We start from the raw sequence: 22583 nt of genomic DNA, 5'->3' as shown, positions 1-22583 counted from the left end.
TAATAAGCTCTGATTCAAATAAACGGATTGAGCAGTGGTGGATGCATAGAGGTTGGCAAAAGTCCAGTTCCTGACCATTCATTCAGCAACTAACCAAAGAGCTTCTGCTTTGAGTGTATAAATTTTAGTGCAATACTTTGGCATGCTTTGCAATGCTTACAGGATACTGGGAGGCCTGGATAGAGTGGATGTGGAGAAGATGTTTCCACTAATGGGGGGGATGAGGACCTGATGGCACAGCCTCAGAATGAAGGGACAACCCTTTAGAATTGAGATGAGGAAGAATTTCTTCATCCAGAGGGGGTGAATCTGTGGAACTCATTGGCACAGAAGGCTGTGGAGGCCAAGGCATTGCATGTATTTAAGACAGAGATAGATAGGATTTAGATTAGTAAGGAACTCAAAGGTTATGGGACAAAGGCAGGAGAATGGGGTTGACAAACATATCAGCTGTGATCAAATAGCAGTGAAGACTTGATGGGCTGAATGGCCTAATTCTACTTCTTTATCTTATGGTATTATGGATGCCGGGGTGAGCAGACAGCTTATCCATCCAGCATTGTTAGGGCACATTGATTCCATAGGATGCATTTCTCTCATTTGCAAATTTGAATGTGCCTCCTCCACATACTTGTGCATGAATCCCATGACCTGTCATCTTTGGCAGGGATCGTGAGGAAGACTTGAGGAGACCAGCAAAAAGCGAACAGATCAGCTACTGAGGAATTTAACAGCAGCCAAGCCAGGATCTTGTAGCATGCCTGCGCTGATACTGCAACGCTTTGTCAGCCAAAGACCGGAGAAAGGAATAATGCAGTGCAATCGGTTTGGTTCGCATATGATTTTCGATTTCTCCCTAACTTGGAATAGTCAGAACCTAAAACCTTTCCAAGATATGATAAACAAGTACTTCTCTGCTTCAAAGAGTTTATCTGAAAATCTCAGAGAAGGAACTGATCTGTTTGAAACCACTAAAAGAACAAGTGGATTTACGTTTCGAAGAAGCATATTAAATTATGTTAGCTCCTACAGTGGTAAGAAATCAAACTCTGTGTATTTGTATGTTATTTGCAATATTTTTATTTTGTTCACTTGAAAGGTTTGGTAGAAATGCAAAATTATAATACATTTGGCTACTTATTTACCTTTTATGTTATAAACTTGCTTGCTATTTTAAGCTGAAAATGATGTCCGATATGTTGTTTTGCAAAAGATCATTTAAAGCATTGGAGTAATCCAGTAGCTAAAAACAATTACTAGGTTTACGTTGTTCATTTTCTGAAGGGGCTCAGTTTGCTCATTTGGCTGGCTAGCTGGTTTGTGATATAGACTGTTGCCAACAGCATGGGTTTAATTCCTGTACCAGCTGAGGTTATCATGTAGGATTCTCCTTCTCAATCCCTCCCCTCACCTGAGGTGTGGTGATCCTCAGGTTAAACCACCATCAGGCATTTCTCTCTAATGAGAGGGCAGCCCCATGGTGCCATAGGGCAATACCTAACTGAAAGGTACCGAGATCTAAAAGCAAGCAGAGGTCCTTGTAAAAGGTATAATGAGCTGGGGTTTTACCAAGGGAGTAATGTAAGACACAAGAACACAATAATATTAGATAAAATAATTAGAATGGATCAAGTACCGAACACATGCACAAAATATACACATTATCATTTTTGCCTTCCACTGTATCTGGCTACAATCGCCAATATATTTATTTCTCTTTCTATTGTGCTTTTTCTTCTTCTCTCAGAGATGTTCCAGCCTGTATTACCAGTGCCATTTCACCAAAATAAATTCCTATAACTGTAAGCAAACTTTTTAGCCAGGTCTTGAACCTAACTCACTTAACAGAAACAAGTCAATATCTGGTCACGCACCTGGTTTTATGATCCATTGATGTTAGGGCTGATACAAAAACTTTTTACCACATCACCTCCAAAAGAATTTGGTCATGACCAAGAGATTTTTGTCCTTAATTGGATTAAAGTACTTGAACCTTTGCGCATGTACAATCATGTTTCTCAGGAAATAGTCTCCATTTACAGCTGACTTGACATGCTCAAACAAATCAAACACCTGAACCACTCTCATTTACGTGGCTATGCACAGACTGATAAGAAACATACTAATTTCTGAGCAATGTACAGGTTTGCTCCATAACTTCAAAACTGAGTACACTGATACTGTTTTATTGGGTTGAGGATGAGGACTCCACTTTGCACTTATTGTGCAATTTAACCATTGCTGAATATGGGAGGGGTCAGTTAGCTCAGTTGCTTGGATGGTTGGTGAGTGATGGCTATGGTTTTTTTTGTCTGTGGTTGGTCGGTCACTGGAGATGGAGATGGAGAGGTAAAAACAATGACTGCAGATGCTGGAAATCAGATTCTGGAATAGTGGTGCTGGAAGAGCACAGCAGCTCAGGCAGCATCCAAGTAGCTTCGAAATCAACGTTTCGGGCAAAAGCCCTTACTGATGAAGGGCTTTTGCCCGAAAAGTCAATTTCAAAGCTACTTGGATGTTGCCTGAACTGCTGTGCTCTTCCAGCACCACTAATCCAGAATGGAGATGGAGAGATCCTATGCCTGCTGGTTGATGGGTGATGCCAACCATTCCTGCATGGCTGTGATTACCGTGAAAGATTGTCCTTCTCAACCTCTCCCCATGCCAGAGGCATCATGACTCTCTTGTTAAACCACCAATTGACTCTCTCTAACGAGAGAGCACAACACTGGTGACTTTACCTTTTTTAACTTAATGCTAAATAGAAATATTGCCACCATTTTGCACCACATCAAATATTGTTAACTCAGACAGGAGATTTGTTTAGAGGATTATGAACTCCTACCTCACATTTGCAATTGTCATTACCAGATGCCAAATCGTCTGCTGCCAAATCCTGGTATCTCAGTTCCATTTCCTGTGCAGAGAGAAAGTTTAAGACAAGAGAATATTTTAGAGTGGAGCCCACCCAAGCATTCATAGACGAGTGAGAGTCTCGTCTCACTGAAAGGAATTTCACTGGGAAGATGAATGTGGAGATAATTATGTCTCTTCATTGTTTTGGAAGATAGCTTTTAATATGGATACCTCACATCTTCAAAAGGTAAATGGGTAATAGGCTCGTTTTCATGGACTGTGACATTACAAGGATCTGGTATATCAGTACATTTGGCAATTAACATGTCAAATAACTGTACAAGACTGATGAAAGAAAGCACCAAATTGAACTATACGCTGAAATGGTAGAAGATAAGCTGGTCAGCTTTAGGGTATACGCTGGTCAGACCCTGCCTTAGTGTCAGTGGGGCACAAGGAAAACATTTAAAGCCTGGGGGCAGTGCAGAGATATGCCATAAGGCTCCTTATCTGTATTTATCTAATGACCTTGCAAAGCAATACTGAAGGCAAGTCACTGCATTGAGACAAAATAATGTTAGTACTGAGCTAATCACTGTGTCCATGTGAGTCACACACAGGGCACAGGTGTAAAATATTATACTGCTGATTTTGTGGAGAATAATTGAATGCCTTCACATACAATCTTTAAAGACAATTTCTTAAATAAGTACGCAATGAATATGCCAAGCAGTAGATTCGGGTTCTTGGGAAATCTGATAAATAGTAGGTGGCTTTTTGAAGGAATTCTTTACAGTAGTTTAGATTAATGGATTCTTAAATTTAATGAAACCATTAAAACTAAAGTTCTTTAATGATTTTGGGAAAACAAATGGTGTAATAAATTAGCTTTTACTAATGCCAGGCGATAAAATCAAAGCAAAGGCTGGTTCAGTCAGAGATAGCATTATCTGGCTGTCTCTACTTCAGAGGTAAATTGTGCTTTGAACCCAGATAAATTTATCGCAAACCAGGAGATTAAAAATAACACTTTCAAAACTGATGAAACAAAAAAAGTGCTGGTTTGGCTAATTTCTTTGCAATTTAATCCTAATTAACACTTAAAAGACCTAAATGCTCACATTTCAGATACAATGATATAACTTACTTTGGAGGGGAAAGGCAATTCTAAGTAGATTTGAAAAATAACTTAGTGATAAGGATACCTCTAATTCTACGTTATGACTTTTAGCATTTGTAACTTCACAAAAATTGTTATTACAGATGTTGTTATAATAGAAAGCAGATGTGATCTATGAACACTATAAAGCACATTCAGTACAGAATGAGCTGGATGAGAACCAGAATGTGGTGGGGCCTTTTGCAAAGTTGATGGTGTGATGAAGGCTCCATCTTTGAACATGCAGTGCCTGGTACCACCTGTGATGCTCGGGCAAGATACCAGCCCAAGCAAATTACCAATGTTTTCACAATTCCTTTCACGTTCCAGGAATCACAATCTCCCGACATTCCAGCTGACTTTTGAATCAGATCAGACATGGATAAAGCTAAGACGGTGAGAGTGGGCACTGGAGAACCAAAGCTCTGACTGTAAATAGAACAATCCCCATTAACTTTCTCCCAACCTCCATGGATCTCGCCTGTGCATATTATACAGAATTAATCACGAAGGAGCATGTTTCAATCCTTCATTGAATTGGGAATACAGTACTTTAATAGGACTGATTATTTCTTGTGGAAATTATTTGCTGAAAGTGTTTGTTAACATGACTATCTGGTGATAAAAGCCATCTGTTCTCATGCATGTGAACAACATAAAGTTGATTTTAATTTTTTTAGATAGTTCTATCTATTTAACAGCTTTTTTCTTTTCAACTATATATTTTTTCAATTTATTTGTCATTTTTTAAATGTTTTTTAGCTTTTTAGCGTTCTTTACATCAATTTATTTCAGAGATTTTGCTGGTAATATTTTGATCTGCTCAGAAACCACCATTTTATTTCTAGTTGCAGAGTTTATAGTACTGGGCTGAAAGTAATGGTATTGTCACTAAATGAAGTAACTCAGGATTTGCCACATTGTCACAGCAGATCGCTTGCAGAATCACTGGTGAATAGCTCAAACTTTGTTGTGGTGGGTTGTAGCTGCGCTTTCCTCAGTGTTATTGTAATTCTCTGCAGACTACATGCTATTTGCTACATGAGTAATGTGCTTCTTGCAACATGTGCAAAATTCTACAAGCAAGCCAATGTAACTTATGAACATGTCCTTTGCAATACCAACATGCTCCAAATCCAAATCTCGTTATGTAACACTAAAAAAGGTACTTGTATAACAGAATGAAACAAAGCAATATTATAGATTATTAATTCCAAGACTTGAGTTCAATCATAAATCCTGATTCAGTGTAACAGAATGAGGTAGAAGTGTCTACAGAATAACTTTCTTGTGAACATCTAAAGAGGGTCAGGAATTGAACAAAGATGATTCTTGGTTGGGGTTCGTGCCTGTCTACATTTGGAATGAGTGCAGAAGAGGTTTACCAGGATGTTGCCTGGCATGGTAGGAAGATCGTATGAGGAAAGGCTGAGGCACTTGGGACTTTTCTCATTGGAGAAAAGAAGATTTAGGGGAGATTTGATAGAGGCGTACAAGATGATTAGGGGTTTAGATAGGGTTGACAGTGAGAACCTTTTTCCGCGTATGGAGTCAGCTGTTACTAGGGGACACAGCTTTAAATTAAGGGGTGGTAGGTATAGGACAGATGTTAGGGGTAGATATTTTACTCAGCGGGTTGTGAGTTCATGGAATGCCCTGCCAATAGCAGTGGTGGACTCTCCCTCTTTATGGTAATTTAAGTGGGCATTGAACAAGTATATGGAGGTTATTGGGCTAGTGTAGGTTAGGTAGGCTTCGGTCGGCGCAACATCGAGGGCCGAAGGGCCTGTACTGCGCTGTATTTTTCTATGTTCTATATCCACAAGTTCTTGTGTAAAATACTACACATGTAAATTATATTTGGGAATCCAGGGGTCACCTCCTGATGTTCTTAAATGTATAACAATGGCTTGCTCTATGTAAAGCTAAAAATCACACAACACTAGGTTATAGTCCAACAGGTTTATTTGGAAGCACTAGCTTTCGGAGCGCTGCTCCTTCATCAGGTGGTTGTGGAGAATAACATCATGATCACAGAACTTATAGCTAAAGATCATGGAAATGTGATACATTAAACAATTTTAGATTAAATCTTTCATCTTTTAGAATGGGATATGCTGGTTTCAGTTCTGTCATATGTAAATCCCAGAATTTATTTTAAATTACATACTCAAGGTAACGTCAAAAATCACACAACATCAGGGTATAGTCCAACAGGTTTATTTGGAAGCACTAGCTTTCGGAGCGCTGCCTCTTCTTCAGGTGGTTGCTGTCGATTTTCTATCTGGTGGATGGGAGAAGGGAAAACTGTATGTTAATGAGGCAAGATTAACTCATAATGAGATGTTAATGAATTCAAACAGACCTCTCACATTCATTCACAAGAATATTGTCTTTTTATTCAATAGTTGGTTGCAGAATGGGACGTTTTGGTCTGGATATTGAGAAACTCCTTGTTGGCCATCTCACATGGTTTTCCCAACTTTCTCATCAATGCCCATATTGTTCAGGAGCTGGGAAGATTCTGCCCTGAGTAACAATTACAAACTAATTAATGTTATTCTGACTATCACAAGGTCAACAACACCTGAATATTGGCACTTTGCACCTTCCAAAGTTTAAAACATTATCTCTTTCTTGTACATTTAACATTTGGAATTATGTTTTTGATAAGTTGTACAATAATGATAGCTACTTATGTTTTCAAATAAATATGCTCCAGTGGTTTAGATCAGGAACCTAAATTGTTAGGGACAATTGTAGTCAAGGGTCTGTGACTTTAAAATGCATTTACCTCAAATATGCAAGTGCTAAATAATAGTGCTATTAAACTAATTTGAGAATGTAGCCCATTTTGTGACAAGTTGTAACAGATAACTGAATCTCTTTTAAGTGCGCACCCATAGTCATCCACTAATGGTTTGAGTGAATTCCTTGTTTTGATCAAGAGTAAGGTGTTCTTCATCTGTTTGTTCCTTGACAAGCATTTTCTATCACAGTGCTGCCTCTTCAGGTTTTATGAGAATGAAATAACTGAGATTGTAGACATGTCAATGTTGCTTGCCCAGCTCAGCAGTTAGCACTGCTGCCTTACAGCAACAGGGTCCCAGGTTCAATTCCAGCCTTGAGCGACTGTCTGTGTAGAGGTTGCACATTCTCCCTGTGTCTGTGTGGGTTTCCTCCGGGTACTCCGGTTCCCTGCCAGAATCCAAAGATGTGCAGGTCAGATGAATTGGCCATACTAAATTGCCCGTAGTGTTAGATGCATTAGTCAAAGGGAAATGGGTCTGGGGGGGTTACTCTTCGGAGGGTCGGTGTAGACTGATTGGGCTGAAGGGCCTGTTTCCACACTGTAGGGAATCTAATCTAATCTAAAAAAAGTCACCAATAGAAGATGCATTTCTGAAAGACTAGCAGCTAAGATTTCAATCATGTCACCCTCATGTAATTCTTGCCTGCTGTGGGAAACCCCTAAAAATGAGTTAACTAAGAAATGCTAAATGTTAAAAAGGTCCAGGAAATCAAACAATACAAATAATCCAATGTTGCAAATTTACAACCTACAACTACACTATACAAGAGTTTCACAGGTCGTCTTCAAGTGTGGAACATTGCCCTTAATGCAATTTAAAGTAAAATGTGAAACATATTCAATGGACAGTACAAGTTCACAGCACCTTGTTTGACTTTTTACTAAGTGCTTCCAGAGCCTTTGTTTTTGTCTAGTTTGGTACTGGGCAGACTGAAACTATTCATTTCTGTTTTGACAATGTCTGAATATAGGAACAGAGAGATCATGTAGCCTATCAGGCTGTCGCCTCTGTAGAACATGTACAATTTGCAGAATCATGTTATATATACTCTCCCAATTTAACCTTGATCCAAATTTTGCAGTTTCTTCCTTCCTCACCTTGAAGAAGATTCAGAGATAACTCCAAGCTCCTAACACTGCATGTTCTGTAGTCTTCCTTTACTAGCATTTCCATGGTATCATATTCAGAGGCTAGGAATACTGCAGCAAGTAGCACACCTTCTGACATCCCAAACCCCATCCAGCATCTATAAGGCACAAGTCAGGAGTGTGATGGAATACTGTCCATTTACCTGGATGTGTGCAGCTCCAACAACACTCAAGAAGCCATCCAGGGCAAAGCAGCCCTCTTGATTGGCACCTTATCCACAAGCATTCACTCTCTCCACCACAGTGTGTACTATCTACAAGATGCACTGCAGCAATTCACCAAAGAACTTCAGCCTGCACCTTCCAACCCCACAACCATTTCTATCCAGAAGGACAAGCGGAGCAGATATATGGGATCACCACCCCTTTCAAGTTCCTCTCCAAGCCACTCACTGTCCTGACTTGGAAACATATTGCAGTTCCTTCACAGTCGCTGGGTTAAAATCCTGGAATTCCCTCCCTAATGTCATTGTGGGTCCACCCACAACAGGTGGACTGCAGTGGTTCAAGAAGGCAGCCCACCCCTACTTTCTTCAGGGCAACTAAGAATGGGCAATAAATGCTGATCAGCCACTGACATCCACATCCCCTGAATGAGCAAAACAAAAATCTTTAATTAAGCAATCATCATGTCTTACAAAGCATTTGACTACATCTATCATTATCTCTCTAACCTCTGCTCTCATTTATAAATGGAAATTCACCCACAACCATGCTTTCATTAAACCAATGAAACTAATATTAACTGAAAGAAATCAATAGAGTTATGCCAATTCCTTGGTCACTAAATTAAGAGAAGAATTTCAGGTGTAATGTCATCTGGAAGTGACCTGTAGGCTTGATGCTTTCCTAAAGGAGTTGTCAGATGCTTTGATGATGTAAATGTAGGTAATTAAGCCTTGATCAAATCAGAGAAGTTTACAGAATGCATGCTCTGAATAGTTTATTCCTGTCTTCAGCTCCTAATGAACAATCTTTAAAGAAACTACTCAGAAAACAAAAAACCTTAATTTCCGTGCCCCTTGTGGCTCCACAAAATCCTGTGACCCACTGTCAGCCCAAGGCTTGCCCTCTTCCTTTCTCCCAGCAGCCTCTTGTGGCGGCTGACTCATTTGCTTGAGTTGGCCAAAATCCAAATGCTTCTACCTGGTAAATTGAGTGGCCACTTCCAATTGTTCCCCTGTTTCATTCAAATGAGGCCTGAAGCCCAAATATGGTCAGGCCTGTCTCTGACATCTGCGGGTGATATTTCACTGATCACCCTGTTCATTTTGCAGGGGATTTCTTGCAATTGGAGGTCTTGCTTTAGATTCATGCATGTTATTTTCTACTTCTGTTAACTGCCCAAATTATGGATCCTACTTTCATCTACTTATCACTTCCTCTTGGTGCTAAACAAACAAAAGTAATGTTTTCTTCCAGTTTTATGTTATAGAGAAATAACCAGCTGAAATTGGTTCCTGGATGATCCAAGGTGTGGATTTCTGGATAATATGACCAGTGGTTTAGTATTTGAGTTTATCTTTTCATTAATATATTATGCCCTGCCAGCATGTTGATGCAAAACTCAATGGAGTGGAATTTGACTTTTTATAATGGGCTATGGGTGAATAGTGAGTGACAAACTGATTTTGCATCTCTCTCAATATCAATTTAAGTAGCATCACTCATTATTCTATCACACAAAGTTATGATGTATTCTGTCGTGTCTGTTGCAGAAGAGCTACGTAACAGCAGAAGTGTGACTAGAGCACACTGACTGAATGAACTTCAATGCAATCAAGTGGGCTGCTTAATTTAAGGCATTCTCAGTCAAGAAATTGAGAACGTAGCCAGTCATGCTTTTACTGCTGGTATAAACAACTCTGCTGTGTATATCCTAGCAATTTGAGTTTGACCATTATGAGATGCAGTTGCAAAGTAATGTGCTGCTGCCCTGATCTTCACTACACAGCTACTAAAATGATGTTATCTGGTGGATTCGGGGGGGGGGGGGGGGCGCTGCAAGATTAGATGGTGCCTTTGTTAATGAATGTATTATCTTTTTTTGTCGCCATGATACCTATTTATATGTTGCAAGTTAGCCAAACATTTAAAACAATTGCACCTAATTCGTCCACATTATGTATGGAAAATACCTGGTGGCATTTGTTTGGTACAAAGCCACACATGAAATGTCAGTTTCGTTATTGCTCCATGTAAAGTGTCACTGCAAATGCAAAACAAAAGGCAATATTTTTGCAATATCAAAATTAACACACCGGGACAAAATAATTTAAAATTAGCTCCTACACAAAGCTAATTGCTTCCTCCATGTCCAAAATAGTTTTTCTGAATCAGGGTGTTGAATTAATAGCTGTCTGGATTCACCGGCTCTGAATGCATCTGAAGATGGACCTTCTTAAGAATGCAAACATCTGTTCTTTCTCTCTAGCACATTTTACTGGAAGATCCCTTAGAAATGTTTTCTTAAAAACAAATAAGGCTAACCACCCACTTATGTGATTGGTTCTTTTCCAAGTATGACATGATATTCATCATCTGGTTTTAATTAGGGGTGAGGCACTTTACACTGTTGCAAGAAGAAATTTAAGTCATAATAATGCTGCTGAAATTATATTAATGTGTTTAAAGTGGGACGACAAGTTCTTTTACAAAGGCATGCAACTTTATCTTAAAGAAGTTGCAGACTGGGTAATAAGATTGTTTACAGTGCATTTTAGCGGGCTTGGTCTCTGCTTATGTTCTTAAATTGCAATATGCCACATTTCTTTTAATTAGTCAGGCAGTCCTTTCATACATATACTGCACCAAATATGTATTATGTTGAAAGATCTTTCACTTTTACGTGGTCATTAAACTTCAAATGTCTTGACAGCAGCCAAGTATTTTAAGCCACTCAGCTTTTGTAATCATGCCTGGGTACTGTAATTCGGGTGTATCAATTCACTGCAAGCTATTTTATAACAGAAGTGGCCATCTTGTAATATAGTTCCTCTTTTATGACATAAAGATGCTTCATGCAACAGACCGGATCTTAAATATAGTCGAGAATATGCACAATAATTTCTGGAGGCCTCAATGAGGGTTTTAAATGACAACAGTGGTCAAATAACTGCTATCAAATGTTCTGGTCCACTGGTTACATCTCCAGCTGGCTGATTAGATGATATTCTAATGGAATGCAATGAGTCAGTCCTAATGAGGTCAGTGTACATATTTCCATTTTGAGACAGCAGGTAAACAGTCAAAAAGGTATTTTCTAGTGTGTATGATGTAATGTAAAGATACAACTCATGTCTCTACACAAAAGCACAGCAGGAGTTAGCCATTTTTCCTCTCGAGCCTGCTCTGCTATTAGAGTTATAGAGTCATAGAGATGTACAGCATGGAAATAGACCCTTCGGTTCAACCCGTCCATGCCGACCAGATATCCCAACCAATCTTGTCCCACCTGCCAGCACCTGGCCCATATCCCGCCAAACCCTTCCTATTCATATACCCATCCAAATGCCTTTTAGATGTTGCAATTGTACCAGCCTCCACCACTTCCTCTGGCAGCTCATTCCATACATGTATCACCCTCTGTGTGAAAAAGTTGCCTCTTAGGTCTCTTTTATATCTTTCCCCTCTCACCCTAAACCTATGCCCTCTAGTTCTGGACTCCCCAACCCCAGGGAAAAGACTTTGTCTATTTATCCTATCCATGCCCCTCATAATTTTGTAAACCTCTATAACGTCACCCCTCAGCCTCCGACGCTCCAGGGAAAACAGCCCCAGCCTGTTCAGCCTCTCCCTATAGTTCAAATCCTCCAACCCTGGCAACCTCCTTGTAAATCTTTTCTGAACCCTTTCAAGTTTCACAACATCTTTCTGATAGGAAGGAGACCAGAACTGCACGCAATATTCCAACAGTGGCTTAACCAGTGTCCTGTACAGCCGCAACATGATGTCCCAACTCCTGTATTGGTGATCTGATAATGGCTTTAACTCTGCATCTCTGCTTTACTCCCATTACCTTCTCACTCATTTAAAGATAAAAACACTGTCTAACTCAGGCTTGAGAATATTCAATGACCCATCCTCCACTGCTCTCTGATGTAGAGATTGCAAAGGTTAACAAGGGAAGAAATCCCTCCTTAACTTGATCTTAAATGGGAGGACTGTTTTGAAACCCTGTCCCATTGCTCTAGATGCCCTGAAAAAAGGGAAATGTCTTACTGTTATGACTATCCTGTCAAGCCTGTTCACAATCAGTTGTGAAGAAGACTCATCTACTTGAATCATTAACTCTGTTCCTCTCTTCACAGATGCTGCCAAACCAGCTGAGTATTTCCAAGGTGAGAAGTCACAAGAAAGCAGGTTATAGTCCAACAGGTTTATTTGAAATCACAAGCTTTCGCAGTGCTGCTCTTTCAGCTGGTGAAGACACTTAACCTGACAAAGGAGCAGTGCTCTGAAAGCTTGTGATTTCAAATAAACCTGTTGGACTATAATTTGGTGTCCTGTGACTTCTAACCTTGTCCATAACAGTCCAACAGCGGCATCTCCACATCATGATTACTTCCAATACTTGCTGTTTTTATTTCAGATTTTCAGCCTCTGCAGTATTTCATTTTTATCTCTTCAGAAGTTTACATCTCTCAGTAAGATCTCCTCTTGATGTTTCTTCTCAACTCCAATGGGTATATTCCAACTGTTCAACCTTTCTTCATAAGACACTCTTCAGCCCAGGGATCAAAAAGTGATCCCTGTCTGACTGCCTCCAATACAAGTATATCTCCCTGAAATTAGAAGAGCAAAACTGCATACAGAAACATATTATTTCACCAATGTCATGTATGGTTGCAGTAAGACTTCCTTAAATTCACATTCTCACCCCTTATAATAAGTGATTCAATGGATATTTTTTCAGGCTGGAGGAATGTTTGGAGTGGAGTTTCCAGGCATCGGTATTAGGACCCTTATTTTTCCTGATATATATTAATGATCTGGATCTTGAAGTCCAAGGGACAATTTCAAAGTGTGCAGATGATGAAACTCGGAAGAACTATAAGACAGTGTGGAACTCCAAAATAACATTGACAAGTTAGTGGAGAGAACAGCAGATGAGATTCAATGTGCAGAACTGTCAGGTCATGCATATTGTTTGGGAAAACATTGAAAGGCGATACAAAATAAAGGGTACAATTCTAAAGGGGATGCAGGAGTAGTGGGACCTGGGTGTATACATGCACAGATCATTGAAAGTGGCAGGGCATGTGGAGGGAACAGAATATGCTAATAAAGTATACATTTTCCTCAGTTTTATGAGTAGGGACATAGAGTGCAATAGCAAGGAGGCGATGTTGAACTTGTATAAACCACTTGTTAGAGCTCAGCTGGGGTATGGTCTACAGCTGTGGGTGCCACATTATAGGAAGGATGTGACTGTATTGGAGAAAGTGCAGAAGCAATTTCTGTTTTCTTTCTTTCTTGAATATAAATGCCACATTTACAGTTTTTTCAATTCATTGGGTCCTTTGTGAAATCAAGGGAATATTAGAACATTACAAACAATTGTTCACTATTTCTGCAGGCACTATTTTTAAGAGGCAAAGAACCAGGCCATCAGTTCCAGACACCTGTCAGCTATTAGTCCAATGGATTTTCCTAATACTTTTTTGCTCATGATAGAGATTGCTTTAAGTTCCTTCCCCTTCCTTTGGTGATTTTCTGCTAATCTTTGAGTCAAAGATTTATTGAAGTCTACAGTCCTTCAGCCCATTGAGTTTGCACTGGTCAAACACAAGCACCCAACTATTCCGATCCCATTTTCCAGCATTTGGTCCAAAGCCTTGTATGCCATGACATCATAACTGCATTTCTAAATACTTCTTAAATATCATGACAGTTTCTACTACTCTTTATAGACTTTGCTACTCTACTACACTTTCAGGCAGTGGATTCCAGATTCCCATCCATTCTCTTACAGTTGATGTCACAGTAAAGCATTCTGGGAAGTGTGTCATCACAGTCAGTATCACGGTGAAGTAGTTTGGCAAGAATGCCCTCACAGTCAGTGTCATGGTGAAGTATTCTGGGAAGGGTGTCCTCGCAGTCAGTGTCACAGTGAAGCAGTCTGGGAAGGGTGCCCTCGCAGTTGGTGTCGCAGTGAAGCATTCTGGGCAAAGGTAATCGCCAACTGGGTCAGGTCTGCTCTGGGGTCGGTGATTCACCCTGACCAAACCTGTGCTGTACCGGGCAGGAAGATCGCTGAGAGTCTCACACTCCTCAGGGATACGATCGCCTACGTGCAGGACAGAGGGTTGGACACCTGCCTGATCAGCCTGGACCAGGAGAAAGCCTTTGACAGGATATCACACAGGTATATGAGAGATGTTCTCTCCAAGATGGGTTTTGGGGAGGGAATCTGCAATTGGATCAGACTGCTCTACACCAACATTGTTAGTGCAGTCTCAATCAATGGGTGGGAATCAGACAGCTTCCCAGTCAGATCTGGAGTCAGGCAGGGCTGCCCTCTCTCTCCTGCCTTGTTTGTGTGCTGCATAGAGCCATTTGCCAAGTCCATCAGGAAGGATGCGAGCCTGAGAGGGGTGACTATTCCTGGCAGCGGGGCCTGCAGGTTAAGGCCTCCCTGTACATGGATGACGTTGTCGTTTTCTGCTCGGATCCGCTGTCCGTGCGCAAACTCATGTGCATATGTGACCAGTTCAAACGGGCCTCGGGGGCCAAGGTAAACCAAGGCAAGAGTGAGGCCATGCTCTTCGAGAACTGGGCCGACCAATCCTCTATCCCCTTCACCGTCAGGACTGACCACCTGAAGGTGCTGGGTATTTGGTTCGGAGGAGCTGGGGTGTGTGCCAAGTCTTGGGAGGAGTGTATCAGCAAAGTGAGGCAGAAACTGGGCAGACAGAAGCTACGGTCGCTCTCCATCACAGGAAAAAACCTGGTCATCAGGTGTGAGGCACTGTCATTGCTATTATACGTGGTACAGGTCTGGCCTATTCCCAGAACCTGTGCTGCTGCAGTCACCCGGGCCATCTTCCAGTTTATATGGATGTCAAAGATGGACTGGGTCTGAAGGGACTCACTGTACAAAGATCTGGGCAACGGGGAAAAAATACACCCAATGCCATCCTCACCCTGATGGCCACCTTTGTGTGTGGCTGCATCAAGCTGTGCGTTGATCCCCGGTACACAAACACCAAGTGTCACTACATACTGAGGTTCTACCTGTCCCTGGTGTTGCGAAGGATGGGCCTGGCCTCGCTGCCGTGGAACGCTCCGAGTAGTTGGACCGTTCCATATCACCTGCCCTTCATGGAGAAGTTTATGAAGAAAAACACCTTTGACCACAAGTCCATCAGGAAGTGGTCAGCACGTAGTGTCCTTGAGACCCTTCGGGAAAAAGGAGAGGGCGGATCCTGTCGAGCGGTTCCCTGAGCAGACTGTCAAAGCCATTTGGCAGAATGCCTCATCGCCAGAACTTTCCAACAAGCACCAAGACATGGCTTGGTTGGTGGTGAGAAGGGCTCTGCCTGTGAGATCCTTCATGCACGCCCGGACTGTCTGCCGCACCGCACGCTGCCCTCGAAGCGGCTATGGGGGGGACGAGACTGTCAGACACCTCCTTCTGGAATGTGCCTATGCAGAAGAAGTCTGGAGAGGAATGCAGTTGTGTTTGTCGAGGTTCGTCCCGAGCAGCGCCGTGACGCGGGACTCCGTGCTCTACGACCTGTTCCCCGGGACGCACACCGAGACGAACATCAACTGTGCCTGGAGGATCATCAACTTGGTGAAGAACGCTCTCTGGGCGGTCCGAAACCTGTTGATCTTTCAGCTGAAGGAGTTGACCCCAACTGAGTGTTGCAGACTGGCACATTCCAAGGTCCAGGACTGCGTGCTGAGGGATGCGCTGAAGCTTGGGGCAGCTGCCGCCAAGGCGTGGTGGGGAAAGCCCACTGTGTAACATCTGCCTGCCTAAAGAAGAACAGGGGGCCCGCGCAGTCATTTGGGCTCTGCTGACGCCTCAGCTCAAAATGTAATCGTACAGACCAGTAAATAGGAATGATTACTCTGTTTCGGTATGCAAACAAATAGAATGTTTACATATGTATGGCATGTCCAACTGTACAGACCATTAAAGTATTTTATGAATAAAGTAAAGTTTGGAAATAAAAAAAAGAAACATTCTGGAAAGTTGTCCTCACAGATGATGACACGGTGAAGCATTTTGGGAGGGGTGTCCTTGCAGTTGGTGTCACAGAGAAGCTGTCTGATTCCATCAAGCAGCAAGACATAGCTTGGCTGGTGGTGAGAGGAGCACAACCTTTGAGATCCTTCATGCAAGCCCACTCATTTTGAAGCCTTCATCTGGGGTCCATGTGCCTGTTCTGGACTGTTGCACCTACCCGAACTTTGCGCATCACTGGACCTGACCTTGCATCAACCATGTCTCCTACCCATGGTACTCATTCCCATGGTTCCTATGTCAAACTTTGTTCCCCGAAGTTAACTGTGTCACTCACTTAGTGGAGTCTTCTGTCCAGCATCGGCATTTCTGATGCAATTTCACCCTGACCCCACCCCAGGTCCACAAAGGTCAGATTTAACCTGGTGTGGAGTCTTCTCCCCATTAGCAACTTTGCTGGTGCTATCCCTATTGCATGAGGGATGGTCATATGATCAAATAGGAATCGGACAGTTTGGTATGTAATGAAGTTGTAGGCTGCTTCTTTCACGCCTGCCTTCAAAGTTTGGAATGTTCTTGTGATTCTGTTCGCCAAGCTGGGAATTTGTGTTGCAGACGTTTCATCCCCTGTCTAGGTGACATCCTTGATATCAACAAACACATGGACCTGGACCCAATATACCGGCCACTGCAGCGGACAGCTGGAACTGACAACCGGAAGCGGCAGAGACAAACCTCTATAAATGCCAGAGGAAACATCACAGAAGCGCTCCACAGGAGGCTCCCAAGCACTGAGGATGTCACCTAAACAGGGGACGAAACGTCTGCAACACAAATTCCCAGCTTGGCGAACAGAATCACAACAACGAGCACCCGAGCTACAAATTTTCTCACAAACTTTGGAATGTTCTTTTTGCCAGACCATTGGATAATGGATGGTATGGAGCTGTCCTTATATGATGAATACCATTCAACTTTAGGAAATACTCCATTTCCTTGTTGGTAAACAATTGCCCATTACCTGTGACAATGCTTCCAGGAGTCAGTGTATTGCAAATAATGCGTGCATTGTGTCCCTGTGTTTGACAAATGCACTCTATGTACATCTAACCATTTTGAGTGGGCGTCCACAATGCCAATGAACGGACTTCGCACGATGTATAACCAATTCCAGGGTTTACCCCCCCCTTGCCACAAATGTGGGGGAGCTGCTGGTGGTAATTTTAGTCTTTGTGTGCACTGTCCCATCAACACAGCTATATCTACATTCTGGATTAGAGTGGTGCTGGAAAAGCACAGCAGTTCAGGCAGCATCCGAGAAGCAGGAAAATCGACGTTTCGGGCAAAAGCCCTTCAACAGGAATACAGGCAGAGGAAATGACCTGGGTGTTGCAGTGGGAGAGGGACTCCCTGAGATTCTTGTAGAGAGAAGAGGAAAACTTCTTCAAGGCAGACATCCTTGCAAGAGGATTCGCATCCAATCCTGGCCACCAGGAATAACTTCTCACCAACATCTTCATTTTGGAAACTCCTGGATGACCCTGGTGGGGTTCAGCCAGTATCTGACGGCGACCTTTACTCGAGACAATCACTCTTGCTCCCTGTAATAATATACCATCCTCTACTATGATGTGGTCACTATGGGTCCAAGAAAGTTTCAGCTCTGGTTGTGATGGCCCTTCGGTTTCCCTCGTCACCACCAGCTGTTTCAGTTTTACTTGGACCGGATATTTTTGCGTCCAAAGTTTGATAATATCAGCTATGACTGAAAGTGCGTCCAGAAAATTTAAAACCAGTGACGGTACCATGGTGGTGTATCTGCCGGCAGTAGGTGGCTCAGTGCATCAGCATTTGCAACTTTGTCTCCTGGATGGTATGCCAACTTGTAATTATACACATTTGCTATTACAGGATTCCTGATGAAGGGCTTTTGCCCAAAACGTCGATTTTACTGCTCCTCGAACGCTGCCTGAACTGCGGTGCTCTTCCAGCACCACTAATCCAGAATCTGGTTTCCACCATCTGCAGTCATTGTTTATACCACATTTGGTATTACAGCCCACCGCTAAATTCAACTTGAAGCTATGGGCAGCACTGCCTTGTCTATTAAAGTAAATCTTGCAGGGTTTGTGGTCCATTATTGTTACAAATTTACATCCGTAAAGGTATTTGTGGAATGTCCTGACTGTAAATATTCCTTCTCTATCAGGGTGTACGTATACTCTGCATTTACCAAAGTCCTGGATGCATATGCTATTGAGCATTCCTCTCCATTAGAGAAAAAAAAGCTGCAGATGCAGGAATCCAAAATAGACAAGCAGGAGGCTGGAAGAGCATAGCAAGTCAGGCAGCACCAAGAGGTGGAGAAGTCTAGCATTTCAGGTATAACCATGCTTCAGAAATGGAGGAGGGGCTAGAGGGAGTTGCAGATAAAGGGTGGGGAAGGGTTATAGGTGGGGAGAGGGGCAGAGGGCTGAGGTGGTAAGGGAAAGCCTGACTTCCTGCTCACCAGACCTTTCAAATCCCCTTCCCACTCCCTCTCTGACATGTCTATCCTCGGTCTCCTCCATTGCCGCAGTGAATCAGATCGCAAATTGGAGGAACACCTCACGTCCCACCTGGGCAACCTACAGCTCAGAGGACTCAACATTGAGTTCTCCAACTTCAAATAATCTTCCTCACCATCCCCTGACTCCCTTTCCAGCCTCGCCTTCTCCCTTCCGTCCATCTAACTGACTCCTCCTTCCACCTACCAACCAGACTCATTCCTCCTATTGACCTACTAGGTTGTACCTACCACTTGTATTCACCTATCACCACCTCATCACTATGCCCCTCTCCCCACTCATAACTCTTCTCATTCCTCTTCATTAGGCCACCTACAAGCTAATACTAACCCAATGCAGTACAGGGAGTTGTCGCTCGTCAATACCAGATTTTGCTGATGTCATAATGTGCCAACACCTTAAAAGATGCTAGCTGTTTTTTCACTTTCCTGAAAACTGTGGTTTGGCTCAGTGAACCTTTTTGAAGAGTTGATGCAAAGGTGCTAGGATGGAGGCCAGGTTATGTATGAACTTTCCATGATAATTCATCAGTCCAAGGAAAGACTTAAGCACTGGTACTGACATTGGCACCAGGGCACCTTTGATCACCCTCACTTTTATCTTATGATCAGTGTAACCCACTCTTGTTGACTCTGTAGTCCAAGTGGGTCACTTAGGGTGACACATAATTTTCCCTTCTCAGGCAATACAGCCACCTGGGAGAAACATCTAGGGACTATGTTCATATTCTCTATGTGCTCCTTATTAGTCTTCCCTGTTAATAGCACATCATTGAGGTAAATGTGGTAGAACTTGTAAAATGTTTTCTATCATCTGCTGAAAAATTGCACAGGCTGATGTTACTCCAAATGGCAGTCTCATATTGGTACAAACCCTTATGGGTATTAACTGTCGTGTACTTGTAGGAATCCTCATCAAACCGTGATTGCAATTTTGCATGGCTCACATCTAGCTTCATGAGGGACAGCAGCCCCTCTATGTGAGGGATTGGGTGTTTATCCAGTTGTGAGAAGTGGTTTACCATTTGTTTAAAATCCCCAGAAGGGCGAACCAACCTATTGAGCTTCACAATCAGTATGACTTGTGCTACCCATTCCTCAAACTGGATTGGTTTGAGGATTCCTTCACTTTCCAGCTTTCTTATTTCTGCCCTTCCTTTTGCTGACAGGCAAATGGCACTGGGTGAGGCTTGCAGAATCATGAAATTGTTTCCTGGTCAACATGTAAGGGCACCTTCGCTCCTTTGATTGTCTCTGTACTTCCCTGAAAACCTTTGGGTATTTAATTAGGATTTCACTCAGGCAGTCATTTTCTGATTGAAAAATGTTGAGCCAATTTAGGTGAATCTTTCTCAACCAATTTCACCCCATCAAGCAATGGCCAGAGCCTTTTAATACTATCAGTGGTAACTGAACCAGCTACTTCTTATACGAGATCGGAACAAAAGTTGTACCCTTTAATCTGTAAAGATTTGATAGCATAGGTTATCAGTCGAGCCGAGGTTTTGCACAGACTTAAGAGTTAGAGTCCATAGCAAATTTTGTTAAAGACTGGTTCTGCAATCACTGAAATGGCTGTGCCACTATTGACCTCTATTAGAACTGAGTGACCACTTAACCAGATGGTAATTTTGATTGGTTCAGTCAGGCAATTGAAGTGTTACAAACCAGATGTAGGTGGACTTTCTAAGGTGTTCATTCTCCTGGATGCGGGCCTATGATTTCCCTTACTCAATTTAGGTCTAGTGGGATTCTTTTGCTGTCTTAAACCTGCATATCAGCAAAAACTACAATGACTTGCGGGCCTGGATTCTGATGAATATTTTAAACATTTGGCTGAAGTCTGGCATTGTTCTGGGGTTTTGCTGTGGGCTGACCTAGAATCCCTCTGTTTGGGTTATTCCTGAGTGAGGCTATGAAACTGCCTTTACTTAGGTGGTGTTTGCAAAGCTCAGTCGGACTGGCAAGAGCATCCATTTCCATTGGAATACCCTGCACCACATATACTCCACTTGCTGCATTTCCAGTTGTAGTCCCTGTTTGATGTCCAGTTGGACGTCCGCTAGTGAGTGTTTTTTGCATGGTTACATTATTAATCCCACATACCAAATAGTCTCTCAACATCTATTAACAGTCATATCTAAATCACATGCCTCTGCCAGCCGTCTCAACCTTGTCAAAAATCCAGATACAGATTCTCCTGGTTCTTGAATTGCTGAGTAAAACCAATAGCGTCTCAGAATTAGAGGAGGCTTGGGGACGTAATACTCCTTAACTAACCATAGAATTTCTATATTGTGGAAACAGGCCCTTCAACCCAACAAGTGCACACTGACCCCTCCAAAGAGGAACCCACCAAGATCCATTCCCCTCCCCTATTATCCTACATTTACCCCTGACTAGTGCACCTAACCTACACATCCCTGAACACTATGGGCAATTTAGCATGGCCAATTCACTGAACCTGCATTTCTTTGGATTGTGGGAGGAAACCGGAGTAACCAGAGGAAACCCATGCAGACAAAGGTAGAGCGTGCAAACTCCACACAGACAGTCACCCGAGGCTGGAATCGAACCCAGGTCCCTGGCACTGTGAGGCTGCAGTGCTAGCCACTGTGCTGACCCAAACCTTTCAACTCTTGAAAGGTTTTAGTAGCTGGTGCCTCAGGGAAAGTTAGGCTTCTAATAACCGAAAAAACTGTGGATCCACAGGAGAAATACTCATTGCTTTTCATCTTCCGCCATATCATTTGCCCAGAAAAAGATAATGCATTTTGTCCACATATTGGCCCCAGTCTTTGAAGGAAAGATCAAAAGAGATAAATTTTCCAAACAATGGTATGAAGTCAAAATACTTATCCCAACTCAAAGACAACTGTTGCGAGCAAATTTCTTCAGGAGCATGCTTTTCTCTCATCACCACTGAAATAACTCCACAGAAACAAGAATCCTGTCACCAAGTCACCCCTTATTTACATGTGGAGAGTCCTTGATAAGGAGCCAGCTCTCAGAGCGAACAAGATGTTTGCCACTCCTGTTTATTTCTGTCAGCTAGGGCTCTCTGATTGGACCAGATTAACAGCCCCAATTAGGGAACTCATAGTCCACGAGGTCCATCTGGCTGACCTAGTTAAAAGCAGAACAAAAGCTGATTGGTTAATGTCCCATTGAATTGCTTTGGAGGGTTTACTGCGTTAACATCACTATATCATTGCAAGAATTGGTTTTCATAATCACAGGGCTAAATGGACATTCTACAAATAACTTATTTTCCACCATTAAACCACAAGGATCCCAAGATATTTGAGAGTTTTTGAAGGTGCAAGTGTTACAACTGGAACTAAAACACTCATGCTGCCTATTTCAAATAGCTTCACCAATAATTATGAGTCGCTGACAAAGAGCAAGTTTAGTTAGAATAAGAAGAATTATAATTGGATCTGCTGTTTAAGGGTAAATATAATTCTAAAGTGACTGCATTCATAGCTTGAGTTACCTTAAATGTAATTTAATGTTATGTTGTTTCTTTTACAATCTGGCTTGTTGCCCATCTGTGCAAATCTAGTTTGCAATATGTCAGGGTAAATGATGGGGATGTAGCCTTAGATTATTTACATTTTAGTAAGAAAATGTTACTTTGCTTATTGCTAAAGAAGATTTCTTTTTATGAATGCTGACGGATGTTGGCATACCAACTCTCCAGGAGCGATAGCATAATTAACTGTCTTATGAAAATTACCTTAACAAAGCTGATTGGATACCAAACACAATAGAGCGATGTCCACTGCACCAAAGTGATGTTTTCTTCATGTTGCACATCCCCAGCAATTGCTAATTTAGATGGGGC

At 42.2% G+C, this 22583-nt stretch overlaps 1 long non-coding RNA gene across 1 annotated transcript in view; it reads right to left on the bottom strand.

The window, feature by feature from the left end:
• Positions 1 to 5976: 5976 nt before the first annotated feature.
• The window catches only part of LOC140495670 (uncharacterized), a 328864-nt gene continuing 312257 nt past the window's right edge, over positions 5977 to 22583 (bottom strand). Inside the window, exon 4 of the long non-coding RNA XR_011964070.1 lies at positions 5977 to 6299. This is a non-coding gene — a long non-coding RNA (uncharacterized lncRNA). The remainder of the gene's footprint in view (positions 6300 to 22583) is intronic.

Source organism: Chiloscyllium punctatum, chromosome 25, assembly GCF_047496795.1.
Source record: "Chiloscyllium punctatum isolate Juve2018m chromosome 25, sChiPun1.3, whole genome shotgun sequence".
Taxonomy (NCBI): Eukaryota; Metazoa; Chordata; class Chondrichthyes; order Orectolobiformes; family Hemiscylliidae; genus Chiloscyllium; species Chiloscyllium punctatum.
The sequence above is the reverse complement of the archived record's forward strand: the minus strand, read 5'-3'. Positions and strand labels throughout refer to the sequence as shown.